Source organism: Simochromis diagramma, unplaced genomic scaffold, assembly GCF_900408965.1.
Source record: "Simochromis diagramma unplaced genomic scaffold, fSimDia1.1 OVJJ01000518.1, whole genome shotgun sequence".
NCBI classification, from domain to species: Eukaryota; Metazoa; Chordata; class Actinopteri; order Cichliformes; family Cichlidae; genus Simochromis; species Simochromis diagramma.
Genome location: NW_024387336.1, coordinates 830,386 through 837,287, shown reverse-complemented (window position 1 = coordinate 837,287; position 6,902 = coordinate 830,386). Strand labels below are relative to the sequence as shown.

The 6,902-nt window shown below is 37.5% G+C and overlaps 1 protein-coding gene across 2 annotated transcripts in view; it reads right to left on the bottom strand.

Moving 5' to 3' along the window:
• Nucleotides 1-6,902, bottom strand: part of LOC120718154 — a 77,495-nt gene that overhangs the window by 38,153 nt on the left and 32,440 nt on the right. The gene's annotated exons all lie outside the window — the stretch shown is intronic.

Below are 6,902 nucleotides of genomic sequence, written 5' to 3'. Positions count from 1 at the left end.
GATTACAGGTTCTGAAGTTCAACTTCTGAAGTCTCTGTTGAGAAAAAATCAAGTTCTATGAACATCTACAGAAACTAAGAGATCTGGTTAAACCACCATTACAGCCAGTGAAGGTTTTACTATGCTAATATGCGCTTTTCAAAGAGAAATCTGTGTTACTATATTGCTTTTTGGCCATTGGACCCCTCTGCAGCAGCTGCAGGTACAACAAGAGAGCACTGAGCACTGTTTTCACAACCTAGCATGCCCCAGCTGCATGCTTACCGCATGCATTTGGTACCAAACCTCAGATCTGTTGTGCTGGCGCAGTTAAGAGTTATCCCATCCCTGACACATCTGACGAATAAGCGGGGGTAAACGTTCTCACGTGTTTGTAATGACGCATTTTGATTCTCTTTTTTCTCTTTGTGAAAAGAAACCAAAGCTCGAGGGGGAGTTAACAAATCGATCAACTGATTGTTACCTGTAAACGAACTACAGGTCAGCACAAACAACTGAAGACATGGAGACATTATACAGTGTCCTCGGCTTAGAGTGGATAGACTTTAGCAACATTTTCTTATTCCTGTGTGTTTTTCTGCTCCTGACTGATTTTTTAAAGAACAGAGTGCCGAGAAATTTTCCTCCTGGACCCTGGGCACTTCCTTTCATCGGCGATCTTCATCGCATCAGACCTAGTAGACTTCACCTGCAGTTCGCAGAGGTATGACACTATACATAAGAATAATATGTTATATTAAACAAATTGCTGACAGGTTAAAGTAACACTCTAGTTTGACCGCTTTTAAAATACACATTTATTGTTTTCATTAGAGGATTAAACTTAAAGATTTTATGCTAAGTTTAGAGTTTAAGATGAAGACACCAGGCCTGCCCAATAAAGTCGCTCTGCCTCATTAACTGAATTGTACTGATACACTTTAAGTTACACTAATCAAATGTGCAAGTTATATTTTGTTATTCGATTCGCAATAGCTTTGTGCTTCTGTAGGTCAGACTGTTCATTCAGCAGTTCATGGAGCTGGTTTTATAACATTACCGACAATGAAATAATGTCACTCCTGCTTTGCTTTTGCAATCAAACACAAACATTTTTGCATTTCTCTGCGGTATGAGTGTGCTATGCGTGTGTAGTTCTAAATCTGCATTGCGTGTTTAAGTGTATGGAGGGCTTGGAGTGTCAATAAATACATTATTAAATATTTAATTAAATGTATCATTAATGAATTAAAATGTTAAATATTTAAATAATAAAAATATTATTAATTAATACAAAAAATAATTAAAAATGAATGAGTTATTAAATTCTTTAAATGATGATACTCGATTTTTAAGTAATTATATATGTAATTATTTTCAAATATATATTTTTACATATTTATCATGTTGGCAATCACCTAGCAGCATGTAAAAATGACCTTGGATTTAGCCTTAAGCATCATTTCATTTTCATTTCAGAACTGTAGCATGTTATTTATATCCATAAAAGGCAGGGGCGGCTCTAGAAGGGTGGCATGGGGTGGCAAGTGCCACCCTAAAATGATCCCTTGCCACCCCAAGTGCCACCCCAGTTTTGCATATGACGGTGTTGTTTATTAAAATAAGATAGCATTAACAGTTTTTATCGTAGTTACAGTCAACAGTGAATATAAATGCTAAAACTGAATATATTGGATAGTGTTCCACCCCTGCACCATTAACAAATGGTTCAGCCCATAGCAGGACCAGCTTTTTTCTTGTTTTCAGTAGCAAGCCATGCTTATGATTGTGCCAGAGCACATTTTGAACAACACCATGGGAATTTTGGATTTACACAGGTGGTTGGATGTTACACTCTGGAAATGGAAGGAAGGTGAGTGTTATTAACCCTCCGTGGTCCACGGACACGCTGCACCTCCAAATCACATGACTATTTTAAGCTGACATAGCAAAAAAGCTGCAGCCACGCTGAGTCTCTATTTCAGCCCCACATTGAAAGTTCGGACTTTAAAGTTTTTACATTTTAATTACAGGCCAGTAAATCCAGAGTTATGATAATATATATAAGCCATGCTTTTTTTCTAAATACTGTCGTTACGTTTTTGTGTGTGTGTGTTTTAAGCATTTTCTAAGGACAGCGCGAAAACAGTAAAGAAAGGAAAAAAAGCCACCTCTTTCCTATTGGTGGAAAAATGTACCATGTCGACCAATTTAAAAAAAAAGTCAACATGTCGGATTTGGTTGTTTAGGAAGAGGGAAAAGTTTTGGGAATGACGGTAACGGCAGTGAGACAGAGCAAGCGAGTGAGGGAGAGTTTTTAGATGTGGGAGATTTGTGACGTTTAGTGTGGAGTGTATACTTAGTGTATTGTGTTGTCTTGTGTAGCTGTTCTGTTGTGTAGTCGTTTTGTTTTGTGTGTCAGTGAGGGCACTAATGAATGTCACTAAGGCACATTTGCAATGTAAACACTGTCACTAAGTAGAAAAAAAGCGGAGTGATACACCTCCTGTTGTCAGGCCTGCAGGTTTATCCCTGTGCTGTTCTCCTCTGTCTTTTGGTGGACAAACTTTTTTTTTATTGGCACACATCATTCGTGGAGCATCTTATTGCAACACCTGATTGTTCTCTCACTTTAGTTTTAGTAATATTTTTAAATGGTTGTAGAAATGTAAAAAAAAACAAACGGCAGGTGTATTGGCTGCATTTTTAGATAAATAGTTGTATATGTTTACAAAATGTACATTTTATATTTGCATTTCAAGTTATAAAAATTTACTCAACAAGTCTGTGGGGTTTTTTTACAGTAAAAAATACTACTAGGATTTTTAGTTCTTTGTGTGATTTCAGATCAAGTAATAGTACTATTAATAGTAATAGTAGTACTAATGCAGTATGTCAGTGAAAAAAACAACAAAATTCAGTTGAGCTGAAAAGAATGATACCAAACAAGGCAAGGGGAAAAAAATAAAATGAAACAATTTGAGGGTGAAATACAAACGGAAACTCAAATGGAGTCAAAAATGGCCGGTTGTATTTCAGACCTCAGTGGGTTAATCCAACAATCATGAAAATTAGGTTAAATTTTTGTTCATGATAGTGCAGATTTCTGACATTTTGTGTAATTTAAGCATGTAACAATGTGATTGTTTTCTAACAAAAAACAGTGTGAAACTTAAGTTAGACTTGTGTTTGTAAATGAACCACCCCATGTTGTGTAGCTTTCTGGATTTTATACTTATTGGGCTACATATTTATTTATTATACAGGCTATACAGTACATAACATCAAAACTCACATGTTTTATGTAACCAAAGTGTGTAATCATGTGAGTACAGACAATAATTAAGTTATAGACTATATTTATTTGAAAAATGTGTATACTTACTGCATTTGAATAATTTTAACCATATGTAACCACCTGCATATGTGTTTGGGGGGGAAAAAAGGCTTTGATTTTGCCACCCCATTTGATTTTTTTGCCACCCTAAGAAAATTTCTCTAGATCCGCCCCTGATAAAAGGTGAATTATAAATGCCTAGCAACCACCTGGCAGTGGGTTAAAAAAAAAAAGATCAAATAAACAACATCTACCACCATTTTTTTAAAACTTTTTTTCAGTGTGATTAGGATATTGTAAACTCCTGCAATAATACAGAGAAAACCCCAGCAACCATCAAGCACATGGCAACAAACTGCATTTAGCAGACGAAATCTCAAGCAGCACCAGGCTCGGGGACGGGTAACTATCTGCCGCAACTGGTTTGGGGTGAGGGGATGGAAACAGTACGCAAACATAGCGTGCAAGAGAGTCAGAGATGAATAAAAACGAATGTTTAAATGCAAAGCGATGTATAAAAACACAGTTGTCATCCTCACTAACACACCTGTCCACTTTCTGTGTTCAGTTTGCAGAGAAATATGGAAAAATTTCAGCCTTCGACTCTTTGGTGGAAGAGTTGTGGTCCTTAATGGCTACAAGCTTTTGAGAGAAGCGCTGGTCCAACAAGGAGAAGATTCACAGATCGTCCCGCAGTACCCATATTTGAAGACTTATTTGGGAATAATGGTGTTTTTTTTCTTTCCTTTTTTTCCCAAAAGAATCTCATTAGCAGCAATTAGACCAGCAGCATCAGTGTGTGTGTGTGTGTGTGTGTGTCCAAAGGTCTTGTGATGTCAAATGGGTATCAGTGGAAGCAGCAGAGGAGATTTACTCTTCATACACTCAGAAACTTTGGTCTGGGGAAGAAGACCCTGGACTTTTCCATCCAGCAGGAGTGCCAGTATCTCACAGAGGCCTTTGCGGATCATCAAGGCACACACAAACACACGCACACACACTTAGAAATTTCACAAACATCATTACGCAACAAGCCTTTACTGCCTCGTATTCTCATTGTCTCTTTATTCTACAGGAAAGCCTGTTAATGCCCAGCCACTGTTAAACAACGCCGTGTCAAACATCATTCTGCTTTTGGTATTTGGGGATCGATTTGAGTACACTGATGGCAGTATCAGTCTATTCTTAATAACTTTACCGAGATAGTACGTTTAGGGAACCCATAGGGCACAGGTAACCTCTTTAAAAAGGCAACACATTTATTATCTTACTACATCACACATTTCCTGAATACATGTGTCATATATAGTTAATAACAAACATCACCTTAGTGAATTCAAATGTCTTGACTCTAAAAAGAATTTTTTGTTACTGAACATCCATAATTGGAAACGTGTGTTATTTTTATAATTATCTAGATTAACCTTATTTCAGTGGTCACTGAAACATAAACTGAGTGTATAGAACCAAACTGAATGGTTTGTGGACTTTGCTCTAAAATAAGGTTTAAAGATTAATTTTCCCTAGACGTTAGACTTCTTCAAATATCTTGATCTGTGGAATTCCCCAACACATGTCAATTCGGATCCTTTTAGTACCAATAGAAATACACAGTAGAAATGTCAACCGTTGTTACCGGCCATATATAATTGGTAACTGTCTTTCTGTTCTGTAGATGTACACACAATGCCCTGGCTTGTGAAGTGGCTGCCTGGACCTCATCAGAAGCATAACTTAACCGACACATAAACTGATTTCATAAAAACGAAAATCAGAGAACACATAGAAACTTTAACCCAGCCTACCGAGAGATTACTTTGATGCCTTTCTCATCGAAATGGGAGAGGTGAGTGGGTGTGCTGTGTTTCCCTTTTTGCATTTCAAATGAATATGTCATCAGTCATTATTCCTGTCTCTGCTAGAGGAGGGCAGTGATTTCAGTTTTGATCACAGCAGTTTAGTGCATGCACTCATGGACCTGTTTTTTGCTGGAAGGAAAACACACACTACTTTCCACTGGGGACTACTTTACATGATCTTGCTACCTGACTACAAGGTGTGCTCATAATATCCACCATGCCTGCATACTGTGTAATCATCTTGCCATCACATATTGATTGCAGGTGGAATGAGATTTTCTCCCAGTTAATGTGCAGCAGACAACACTCAGTTTTATGGTTTTAAGTTTTTTTTTAAGTCTCACTCATTTCAGTTTAGTTTTAGTTTTTAGTTATTTTCATCTTAAGCTTATTTTTAACACGGGTTTCCTGTTTTTCACTCCACAGAGAGAGTCCAGGCTGAGCTCGATGCTGTGATTGGTTCATCCAGACAGCCGTCTATGACTGACGAGAAAACATGCCCCATATACTGATGCGGTCATCCAGAGATCCAGCACTGGGCAACATTATCCCCTTCAAGTGTCCCGCAGTGCAAGCAAGGACACTTGCATGAGAACGTACACAATCCCAAGGTACACAATCCACTAATAATTTTAGGCCTTTAGTTTTCCCGACGACAGGAGACTTCTGGCTTAGCATGTTACAACATCAGGAATCCACTCCAACCCCCCACCCAACAAAAAAGCAAATACATACACAATACAACATAAAACCAAAAGAAAAACATAACAAACAAACAGACAAACTGTTGAAACAAGGTGATTAGCACGTCCTTTCCAAGTATCAGAGATCCTAGCACTTGTTCTTACGACTCAGCTCTTGTTATCTTGTCCATTTGACTGGTTTGTACTGATGATGCAAACATTGTTTATTTTTTTGAAGTTGCACAAAGTTATAACTTTAATTAAGTAGCTGTTCACTCTAGTTCAACTAGGTGTTTCAGTGATGTATGGGAAGCACGAAATCATGTGTTTATATGAGGCTTGAACCTGTAGGTAAGTGGTCTTTCGAATCATGTGTAGAAATATCTAAATTCCTGATAAATTAGATGCATTGAAAAAAAATTATTTTTTACACTGTAAAAAGTTATTGGCTAAACGTATATGGAAAGGGAATATTTTGTGAGATTTAAATAGAACAGAATGCCAGTGATTTGTAAGTTTTTAATAAACCAAATGTAACAGAAATATATAGAAAACATGTCAAGGCGGTGTATCCACGCACAAATCGGAAGCAGGGGCACCGGCACAGCTAATTAAATAAAAAGAATCATCACCTGCACACAAACAAACACATGAACATGCAAGTTCGTAAGCAACACTTTGATGATTTTACCATTTTAGCCAATCTCAGTTTTTTGTGTAATACTTCTTCAGGCACATATAATCCTGGCCTACCTTGACTCGGTCCTTACATGAATGAGTCTGTGGAACTCCACACCTTTCAACCCGCGACACACTTTTCTGGACCAGATGGTAAATTTATCGCAAGAGAGGCCTGCTTCCATTTTCTGCGAGGTTATGTTGGAAGTCAAAACCTTTTTTATTCTAAACAGAGCAAAATGAAAAACGCCATACTATGTTCTTTCTCTTGTAAATCAGCTTGCCCACCACACATGTTTTGGTTTGGCCAATATTCATATCGTGGATAAAGTGACTATTTGATCTAACATTAGAATAAACGTCATG